Below are 12053 nucleotides of genomic sequence, written 5' to 3' on the forward strand. Positions count from 1 at the left end.
TATATATATATATATATATATATATATATATATAAATCAATAAAAACACATATAAATAAAAGCAGCCATGGCTAATTTATTCCGACCGAGCAGTCCATAAGCAGACTAAATGACAACATGAAGGGGCCACACTGCTTCTAGTGCTTACAGTGACTGTGCAGTCTGATGGAACATCATACTGCGTAAACAAAGACTAAATGTACATGGAGATTTAACTCATTCTGAACAAATCCAGTTTTCTGATAAAGTATCAAAATTGTTTTCAGATTTGCCAAAAACTATCCTTTCCTGCCTAAATAGGCTTTAAATCTGGCTATTAGAAAGCAATTTTCTGTTCAGTAGGGAACCAATACGCAAGCCCAGAAGCAAAAGGCACGAGTCACGGTCAATCTGCTTTAAAATTCAGCAATTCTTTTCCAGACAAGCCTCATCTTCGAGGGTTAGGCCCCAAAATCCTGCCCACTAGGCCTGGTCGAGCACTCAGGCTAGCGCTGAACCCTCAGTGCCCAGAAAGGGTGTCTTAATACTGAAACCAATGCTTAACACAGGTCTAAGATATGCGCGCAAATATTTGGTATGCACATCAATTAAATCTTACTTGTAAAACCAAATAGCATCCCCAGCTCACATTTTCTTTAGTGACAGAAACATTTGAGTAAATGACAGCATATTTGCACCCTTGGAAATGCTCATTCTAAAATGGGCACAAAGCATGTTGACAGGACAAGGGGGCAGGGGGGAAGGAAATCAATATGTTTTTTTCATGGTCAAAGCCTTCATTTGGAGGAATGGCTAAGCAGCACTGACCACAACCACATCAATCAATTTGATTAGGTATAATTTCACTCACTCACACAATCCCCTTTAATCACCTCAGAATATCCACAAAATTGGTGCTTGGGAGACTAAGAACATTAGATTTTATTTCTTGCAATGATAAAAATGGCCTTTTTTTTTTTTTTTTTTTGATTTTCAGAAAAAAGTCTCACTAGTGGGTTTAATTAGCCAGCAAAGATATCACCAGTGCTCTCCCATGCTCAAGGCTTCATAAATAATGAAGAAAAAAAAAAAAAAAAAAAAAAAAAAAAAAAAAAAAAAGCAGCTTTGTAAAGTGTCTGGTTAAACCTGGCAACTAAATCCAATTTAAGCATCTAGATAAGAAGCTTGATTTTAAGAGGCATCTGTTTTCTGCACCTTCACGCCACTTTTCAGTAATCGCTCTTTTCCATACATATCCTTAACGTTAAGAATTGCTTCCTTCAAATTCAGTGATTTAGAGGCACTTTTCTCAGCATTAAGGCTTCAGTTTTTATTAGAGAAAATACGAGGTGATTGCAAGTCATTGGTATTGCAACAGTATATCAGAAATTCAGAATGGAGGAAAAACCCACAGTTCTCCAAGGTCACTTACATACCTAAAACCATCTCCACAAATGGAAATTATCAAAAGGTCAGACATAAAAAGCATCAATTCATAAATACTAATTAGCACCTTGCCAGTGATTGCATGATAACATTTACTGATGCATAATTGAATACGAAAAATTAAAAAACAGAGAGCGTGGGTAGATTTAATAATTCATTCCTCCCACACTCAGAGTTTGACTGTTTCTTCTAACAAGCACAATTAGATATTCTTACTTCCTTTTTCTTTTCTTCTTCTTCCTTTGTGAATAACAGATTATCATTCTGTCTTTTTAATATTCTTGTGTTTAAAGCTAAAGGGAGGGGGAAATCGTTGCAATGAGCATAGCAAAATAGCAACTCTAAAATGCTAAGTGTTGTAATTCATAAGTTTTTGCTTCATTACTTGATATTTCTAGAACTCTTTGTTTCATAAACAACAGGAATTAAGTTACACAATTAAAGCGGATGCATCTTCCCTCAAACCTTCTCCCAAGATTGCATGCCTGTGATCCAGCACATTTATAATGTATATTTGTATACACATATGCAAAAAGCCATCATCCACTATCCCAAAAGCTGTGTGGTGGATAAGGACAGCTCATCTCCACTGTCACAGTTTTGTCCGAGTAGACAAAAGAATCAAATAATATACACTCTTAAATATTAACAGGATTAGTTATGTCAAGTTGTAACTATCTGGATGGAAGCACTCTGGTTTGAGAGCAGCCACAGTGAGCTCATGCATCTTCAGAGTGCACATAAGAAAAAAGATGATAAAGATGATGCACACAGAAAAAGCAGCCAGCAACATGGTCGTGTAAAATGTGGAAAACCACGTATAGGTCTGGCGACCGAGAACATTAGGAGCACAACATAATAAAGCAACTATCAGCTACAGCGGAAGCATCAAAGTCAAATCAAAAGTGAAAATACTTTATACTTCAGCCAAAACTTAAAACCTTATCTTTTCACAATATTTTGTACTGCCAATATACTCTGCAGTCCAATGCTGGGACACTACAGATTAAAAAAAAAAAATCACAACAGTAAGGCACACAATTCTCCAGAAGCTATGCGGAAACCAAATTTCTGCAACACTTGACAGAACATACAAAAAGAAACCAGGATTTCGAGATCGGCCTCCCAGCACATGTACCAAAACAGTTAATCTGTGGAAGGAGTTTGACATTTAATGTCATAAATAGGAAAGAAAAAAAAAAATCCTCACAGTCCCCCAAAACCCTTTCAAGAACACAGGAATAGGATTCTCTAACTCAACAGCATTCACAAAACACCTTCCCAAACATCATTCGGTCCCACACTTAAGGGCGAAAGGAACAGCACTTGAACCTCCAAACCTTCTAGAAGAGCAAATCCTACTAGAGTCACAGGTAACTCACATAAACCAAAAAGAGGGCAGGGTGCAAGAACTGCTTCACCCCAGTTGCACATTCTGTAGTGAGCACCAGCCACCTACCTTATGCTTCTGCACAACATCTGGAACTAAAATTGTCTTCATCTCCTTTCCAGGAAACCATAGAGTACAAAACATAAGTGTGACCCATTCAAGAGCCATTCCCCATGCCTATAGCCAGCTCTGCAGGCCTCCAGGAAGATACAAGCCAGAATTGTTTGCAGTATTGCACAAGTGAGCTTAATTATGAGTTAATTAAGAGTGAAGGGACTGCTAAGCCCTCTGGCAGAAAGCACACAGGAATGGAAGCCCTTCAGAAACCACTTTGCTTCTTCTGGGTCTGGATCAGGGAGATGTTGGCTGTAAAGAACTGGAACGCAGCAGCCTCTCTCCCAGAGCAAAATAATACGCATACCGTTAGAAATAAACCACATGAAGCTGGTCCTCCATCCAGTCATACCCCACAGACTTATTCTAGTGAACCTAGTTAAAATTCAGCTGAGACAACAAAAAGTTGTAATTGGGGAAAAGAGCTATTAGAATATTTCTTGCTTATTTACTACACTCAGATCTAGTAATGCTGCACTCCAAATGTGCTATACAATTCACAAAGTAAAGTCATCCTAGCCAGCATTAAAGAATAATTTTTAAGAATTAAAAATGGGTGTTTTTTTTAATCATTAACATGCATCTGCCTCCAGATTCCTTGGTCCATAGATGGCACTATGTTTTGCATAACACATCTTTTACCTTACATTTCACCTTTGTGACGTGTGACATTAATACACCATTAAAGTGACAGCTCTTTCCAGTGATGTATTAGTTTAACAGTTCACATCAGATTGTCCTAGAAATTATGTTAATGGACAGATCAAGTTCCAATAAGGTACTCTGGCCAAAGAGGACTGTCAAGATGGATTCAGCTAACAGACAGGACAGCACGAGGTCTAGAAAGCAGAAGTGTCACAACCTCTAAGCGTTTGGAGGTGGACAGCTTGCACTTAGCAGTACTGGGGGAAGAGGGATAAAGGCAGGTGATCCCGAGAAGGAATTCCAACACATGGCATCACGTTTCTGTCATCGCTCTTCTGTTTTAACATATTGCTACCACTCAGCTGCTAAGTTAGAAGGGGTAAGGGTCTGTCTTTCCTTACAGTTTATCCCTTCAGTCCCTTGTTTGTAGAATGGCTCCCAGCCGCCACCAGCGTGCTCCCACAGCCACGCACAGACCCCGTGGGGGACACTGCCAGCCCTCGAGTCCCTGCAGGGGCAGACAGGGGCTTGCGCTCAGGCAGCGGAGCGGGGAACAAATCTTGGCAAGACCAAACACGGCAACAAGATATAAACTACAACTGTAGAAATAACGAAGATACAGTCAGGTAAGTTAACCTGATTGAAGTAGTCAGTTAAATGGTTCAAACCGAGTGACTTGACACGACCTAGGGTAGCTGGAAGCAGTGTGTTAGCACAAACACACAAGCAGTAGCACAGCCTCTGGTTATTTCCTAAATCATTTTAAACGATGATGTTTTAATAAGAGTTTTCTTCCTTCAGTGTTTGAAGTTGAGAAGTACTTGCCTCTTGATTCCTACCTTGAGTCAGATTTCATCATTTGGTTGACAGAGGTGCTATGAAAACAGAAAACAAAAAAGCTTCAAATTCATCTGTCAGAGCAGTACGAGCGGGTGTAAGCGTTTCAAGTGCTCTCCCACATTCTCACAGCAGAGTCAAGCCTTTTTGCCCCAATTGATTCCTATTATACCGGGTTTCTTGGGCACACTAATAAAGGCCATAAAGGTTACAGAGGAGGTGGGGGGGGAAATCAAATCAACATTAAGGAAAAAATGGTTTGCTTTGCTCAGCTCAAACTTGAAGGGTTGAGTGTATTCCATATTGCTTGTAACTGGTTTAAGTGACCAGTAATAAGGTAAGGCATTTTTACAATGTATTCTCAAGCACTGAAGCTCAGCTTACCTGGTAAAGCAGAGACACTGAACCCTAGCCTCCTGTATTTTTGGTGAGTGCTTTAATGACTATTATATATAAAAAAAACAATCCCTAAAACAAGAACGATCACCCCCTATTCCTGCTGTGTTAAAGAGCTGGCTGTTGAGCTTTTCAGTAAGAAGCTCAGGAGAGCAGAGCAGATGCCGCCCGATTGCCTGCGCAGAGGCAGGGAGGCGCCCGCTTGCAACCCTGCACCAGGTGTCCCAGCACCAGAAAAGAGCAGTATGAAAACAACTGGCATTTTCGGTATCTGCTCTCAGCTTTAAGTTCCATGCCTAAGAAACAAAATCAAGCTTTTTCACTGTGAAATTGCTTTTTAGATCTCAGTTATGGTTCTTCAAACACCGTCACATTTTTTTTAGCCAAAAAGAAATTTTTTTAAAAAAAAGGTATTGCTGAACAATTTCCTTTCATTCTCATTATGAATATTTTTGAGGTTCTGGTCTTGATCTTTCAAGTTCACCAGGTGCTTAAATTTACATTTCAATAGTTTAATTTACAAGTTACACAATTGATTGCAGGCTTATTGTGTGTGTAGACTTTTGTTTGCTTTTTAACATCAAATAAATAAAGTGATTCTATCATTTCTACATTTTATTGCATCTCAAATGAAAGGACAGATCATTTGAGCATGAGAGGAGAAAAGTCCTTCTGAATACAGTCATATTAGGATAACAAGTATTATACAAACTTAAAATTTCTCTACTAGACAGAATAAAGTATTAGAGAAAACAGTCTGGTACGGAAGATTTCCTTCTTCTGCCCACAACTTCAGAGCGACCATCATTTTTTAATTGGTTCATAGTGATTCACTTGCATAGATTGGAACATTGATCAAAGAGTCACTAGACATTTCTCAACACTAAGAAACGCTTTCCGCTCACCGCTGTGACAAACCATCCGCTCATCCTTAACGCGGCGGGACAGAGGAAACGACAGTCCATCGCACTGCAGGGAAAGGCTTGGGGGGTAGGGGAAGGGGCTTTGCATGTTGGACTTTCTAGATGAAGGCAGATTACATACACCCGGAATTTGGCAGGCTGGGTCTATGAGACCTCAGGGACTGAAGTGTCTATAACCCCTTGGCAATCTTTCAGGCTCTGTAGTAGAATTAGTCCCTGATGGGATTTGATTTACACTACAATGACCTCAGATATCAGCAAAAAGGTGCCCAAATCAGAGAATACCATGAACTGTGTATAAAGGGGCATAGGATAAATGAGAAGCGTGTTATTGGTATGTCAACATACATCTCCTTTTTGTTGTTTATTCTTTTTGAATGATACCTTTAGAAATCATTACCAAGTTTGATGCCATTTTCACCTAAACCTGAATTTTCACAACACATTGAACTAAGGAGAGGAACTAAATCTGCCTCCCCCTTCAAGCTGTAAAGTCTCTTTATCTAGTATGAAGTATCTCCTTGGCCTGACCTTAAAGTCTCTGGGACTCCCAGAGTAAGAGCTAATACAACTCACCATACAAAGCTCACTGCTGGCCCAAACCACTGCCAGTGATGGAAAGCAGAGCGCCCCACAACACGCGCAGCTGCCGGCACACCCTCTTCGGTGGCCTCATGGCCGAGATGCAGGACATGCTCGCTGGGTCAGCGCCAAAGACTAGTGCATGCAGACACACACAAAACTGCCTTCAGCACAACAGCAAAGTAGAGATGCTCCGTGGAGAAGGATGAGCCACTCTTCCTGCCTCCTTCAATAATGCCAGCTAAAAGCAGTTGTTGATGTATCACCACCTATATTAGCTACTTAATTGCTTGTCTCCCCCATGGCATTGAACTATCAATACCACAAGCTCTCTGGGTTTGGTAAATGTACTGCCTTGCAGTGGTTTTGGGGTTTTTTGTTTGTTTGTTTTGTTTTTGGTTTTTTTTGGTTTTTTTTGTTTTTTTTTTGTTTTTTTTTTTTTTGCTCCTGAGAAGACATTCATTACTTCGGCAGATGCAAATCCCATCAAACTACTACTTTCACAGTAAGCAGTTTAGGAGGTTTCACAAGCCTACAAACACCTCCCCAGAATTAATTTGCAACTTCTTATCAGCTAGAGGACAAGATGTCACATAGACAGAACTAGAGATAGCTGAGTGACATTGAAAAGGATCACAGTCCCACTAGCCATCCCAAAGTCTTCGCAGCGCCCGTACACCACAAGAGATACACGCTATACATGGAAACCACCCGCAGCAGGTTCACTGCTACAGATTCATGACTATTATTACAAAAAACTCTGGTGGGAATAGATGAGCAAGTGGAGGAGGTAAGAGAAAATAAAGATGTTCAACCAAGCACATGAAAGCAAACAGTGACAGACGTTAATATTTTGCTCTTCAAGGAAGAAATACCACAATGACTTTTCGTAGCAATTCACAGAATTGTGAAATCTTTGGTAGAAGAATGACACCTATGAAGAATTCTGCTACAATGAGAAAGAACATGTGACTCTTGTATAGGAAAGCTTGTTTCACCATTTTATATCATCACTAAAAAACAAGTTAGAGAATTATATTTTGATGTCTACTCCATAATAAAAGCAATTAAGATTTATAGAATGGAAAAAAAACGATGGCTGCTGGTTTTGTTTTACTGAAGCTTCTATACTTTCTGCAAATAGGCTAGCAAGTTGTCTCAAAAACTCTCTCTGATTCCCTGGAACATGTTAGCTTTCCTAAACTTCTTTTCAAATAAGACTGCAAGATTAAAGTAAAAAATTTACCAGAATACTCAGGCACATGAAGTTTTAATCTTGCATAATTTACTACAAAAGTGTTAGTAGAACTTGACAAAAAGAAAGTTGCTTCTTTGTCCTGAGCAGATATAACTCATTCAAGCAGAAGAACTATCAAACAATTCACAGCCCCTATAAATCTCTCTCCTTTGGTCTGCATGAAAGATGATACTAATAAATATGGCAGAAAAGCAAAAGAGAATATCCTGCCAACGATTAAGCAAAGTGTTTTCAAACTAGAATGAATGAGAGGGCCCATTTAATATTGGGACTGCTTTCTGACAGTTTTAATTTGCACCTCAGAAGAAAAATACACTCCAAGATTTTGTCACCATAATGGTTTTGCTATTACATTAGCTAGCAATTACTACACAATGCAGTGCAAGTTGACTAGGCTTTAAATGCCAGGTCCCAATTTCCAAACCTGCTCAGGCTATTATTTCACTGTCTTCCATGTTTTGAAGGAGAAATTTAGCAAGATTACAATTGCAAAAATTAATATAGCTACAAACACTATTCTCCGACAGCATGCAATGAGGTAGAAGGGATATTGGTTGTTGTTTACCTATTCCTTTGTTATTTACAATATTTAAGAAGTAAAGCACAAGGGTGGAAGCCAGGAAGTGGGTTTTTTTCCCCCTTCTTCCTACTTTTGTAAAACCATTAAACTAAACTGGGATAGATAATTATCTTGCATTTGAGGAGCTTCACAATAAACACGTTGCATTGGCTCAGTGCTTGGGTTTGGGGACGATACAGCCACTGTTCGTATCTACTGTCGACTCTGCAAACTTGAGGAATGGCAGTCTCTCCAAAGAGCCCTTGTAATTCCAGTTTTGCCATTCCCTGCACTATGGAGCAGGGAATGGAAAAAAGAGTGAAGCAGGGCACTGAGGTTTCTGAGCGTTTCCATCATCTAAATGCTTGCTAGCAAAGTTTAGTGCAGAGTTTGATAATATCAAACGCCCCTGCTTTAAAACAACTAGTTTACTATTTCCTTGAGTGGTTAATTATAGAGCTTTATATACAAGAGCTTCAAGGCTTCTACACAGAATAAATCCTATCTAAATGTGATACTCACTTCTGTAAACAGCTAAAGATGTTTTCTTTTATGAGCTACTGCAGTAGTCTTTGAACTATAAAGACTGGATTTATTAGGAATGAAGGAGAGCAGAGATGCTGCTGCAAATCTCTACTTGCTAGGAAACAGTTGCTGTTCCTTCCCTTAGGAGACAGTACACCTGCTCACGTTTCTGGCTGAAAAAAAGTGGAGTCAGGACCTATATTTTCTGAGTTATTTAAGGTCTATTTGTATAAGCCTATAGCCAAAGAAATAAAGGCCAAGATCTGTGCAACAAAAGTAAAACAGAGGAGTTTTCTGCACCTTGTCTCCTCCTGCATTTCCACACAGATTTAACACAAATCCAAGCACGTTCTTACCCAGCACACCCACAGTACAACAAATGCCTCTTTGGAGTCAGACCCTTTTATCTGTGTTCTCCTAGTAGGAGGCAGTGCTCTTGCCATAAAAATTACAAAGGATGTTGGGGTGTTTACTTTTGGCCCTTCTTCTCTTTTCATCTTCTGTAGTGTCTGTCAAATCAGAGCTGAAGCCAGGCAGTCAGCATGAGCAAAGTTGCTCATAGCCGTGTGCACATCAGGATCCCAAATGATGAAGTTACATGATCTCAGGAAGGTTCATGCAACTCCAGAAATCCAGCCCCAAGAGGGTTTCAGGGTTCTCATCCATGCCAAGCCTCTTCTAAATGTGGGCTTTTTGTGGCAAGAACAGAGATGAGCTTTCCCTATTTTTGATTTCAGTTTTCCATTTCACACTTAAGAGGTATTACTCATCCAGTAACACTATCTATTTTGACCACATACCACAGTGGCCACATTAGTGAATTGGCCAGCTGCAAATACTCAGCTTTGATTTGCTGACTACTGTTTCATGCAAGGCTGCAGCACTGTCTCTGGCACAGCTGGACCCTTTTGTGTACTTTGGTGTCTTTTATGCCCTAGTCCACCTCTCCCACTGAATGCCTCCAGAGCTCTTATTAATACGTGACTACACAGACCCTCACCTGAAACAGGTCAGAGTTCAACTGTAATTTGCTCTACTAGATTTATGTCTGTTTACTTTAGTAAATACACTGTAGCAGTTTCGCTCTATTAAAGAACATAATATGCATTTGGTCATGGCTTTCGCTGCAATAATATTTGATATCAGATGCCTGCTTGTGATTGCCAAATTTTATTTTCTGTCCTGTTCAAGTACTTTTTCATATGATGTCAGGGTCACCTCCTAAGGGACACACTCCCCATATACTTCAACAGTGACAGAAACATCCTAAAAGGGAGGCAACACTTCCAGTTATGCAGGCTGGTCATACAGCTCTATAATTAATCCTTCAAATGAAATTTCAAAGGGTTGACATCAATTTGTAGTGAACACATTTTCCAGGCTATTTGGTAAGATAAAGTTGACTTACATGTTTGAAACATAAAAGAGTAAAGTAGTCAAATAATACAGAGTCTGAAGAAACAGGCAGTATTTACTGCATTCATTTAATATTACTGTAGTAATTAATAGTAATTAATAGCCTAACCAACATATCTTTACATTCAATAGAGTTTTTCAGCTGTTTGCCATAATCACTTACTGCATATACATTGCAGTTACACCTTAAGATACCTGTTCCAACTCCAAGAAAATGCCAGTTAGGGCTTCCTCCATTATCATTGATTCCCATCATTAGATGGGTATTCCTACTCACCTTAGAAATACCTTAATTCAACCACATTATTAAGGGCCAAATCTACAGCCACTGGAAAGACTGACACTGATATGCAGACACTGGATCCGGATCCTTGGTTTTTGCATCAGTTACTATCTAGCAGGGCTGTTAGCACTGAGCGCTCGAATGTTACTTAACTACTGCTTAACACTCCTTAAATGTTGCTGTGATTTCCCTCCCACACTTCCTATTGCCACTTGGTATGCAAATTCACTGTGCTGAAAAGATGAGCAGTACGTAGGCATAAATTTAAGCAATCAAAACACACGTAATACAGTTTTCTGTCTAGAATTGGAGTCCTAACGGGAAATAAATATCACAAATAAACTTGTCACACATACAAAGATCTGTGATTCCACATTAAATCCCTCTATGAAAGAAAGTTTTACTCTACCTCTTTGAAAATCTTTGACAAATTTTTCTATTGGTTATACACTACAATTTTTATATGTATTGTTATATATTAATTGTATTAATTGAACACAGAGGTTCAACTGCTATTTCTGGAGAAACATTCCACTGACATTTTTATCTTTTCTGATCCCTAACACAGAGAATGCACCAATTATGCAGAGTATACACATACAAAAAGTTTCTCTCTCCCTCAGAGCTTTCTGTGCTGTACCTTTCCTTCTGTTCAGCATCAGTATGAGTAACATTATACGATATGATTTAACTCAATACATGGCTTCAAGGCTTAGCCTATTAGGCAGCAAGACAAGAAGCTCCCCCTCAAGGACAGAATTAATATTCTCGCTTCCCATAAATAATCTCTCCCAGAAAAACTGGATTTTTTTCTTTTTTGTTAACTTCATTTCTTCCCCCTAGTTTCCTGGAGAGGGGGGAAAGAAAAATGTTTTCAGTAAGAGTTATTTGGGTTTTTTGAATGTTAAGACTCATAAGAAGAGCAGAGGCCTTTTCCCTCAATTTGTTTTGCTATATAAGTACTGTTTCTACTAAAAAGAAATCATGTCCTCACACAAGGACCTAATAACTATATTGCCAGCCATCTGCTTTTTGTTTTGCCACTTAATATAGATATGTATTTTAAAATGGCAGTAAGAAAACAAGCAGAGTTCAGCACTTTACTACAAGATCAATTTTTTCTTTCCATGATCTTTACTTCCTCTTTAATGCTGGAAGATGATCTGTTTAACCTAACGAGTTTATTCAGCTGGGCATTTTTCTGCCTCAATTGCTTAATTCCTGCAAAGAAGAGTTCCAGACCCAACATCTGCCCAGTGCAGAGCACTCACTGCTCCATGTTACACCTGCTGAAACTTTCTGCTTTCTTCAGTGTTTCCATGCCACCAGGGACTGCTAATGTTCAAAGAGGAGACCAACTGCCAAATTTGTATGCACGTATAGATATATATAGAGAGAGAGACAGACAGACAGAGAGATGTGTATACACACACACACATATACACACACACACACACATATACACACACACACACACGCACCCCTTGCGAGAGCAATACATAATGAGCAACCTTCACTAAGTCTACTTGGAGACACAAAGCCTTCCTGGGTTAGTAGCCCCAGTTCCCAGGGAGCTGCCACTTTATTCCCAAATTTGTCAGCCAGGGTTAGAATTACAGCTGCAAAACATCAACCAAGGAGCTATTAAGTCTGGGAGTGCTGCATCAGACAGACAAGCTTTTTGGGGGTGGGGGGAATGC

The sequence above is a fragment of the Dromaius novaehollandiae genome, chromosome 9 (assembly GCF_036370855.1).
Source record: "Dromaius novaehollandiae isolate bDroNov1 chromosome 9, bDroNov1.hap1, whole genome shotgun sequence".
In the NCBI taxonomy this organism is placed as follows: domain Eukaryota; kingdom Metazoa; phylum Chordata; class Aves; order Casuariiformes; family Dromaiidae; genus Dromaius; species Dromaius novaehollandiae.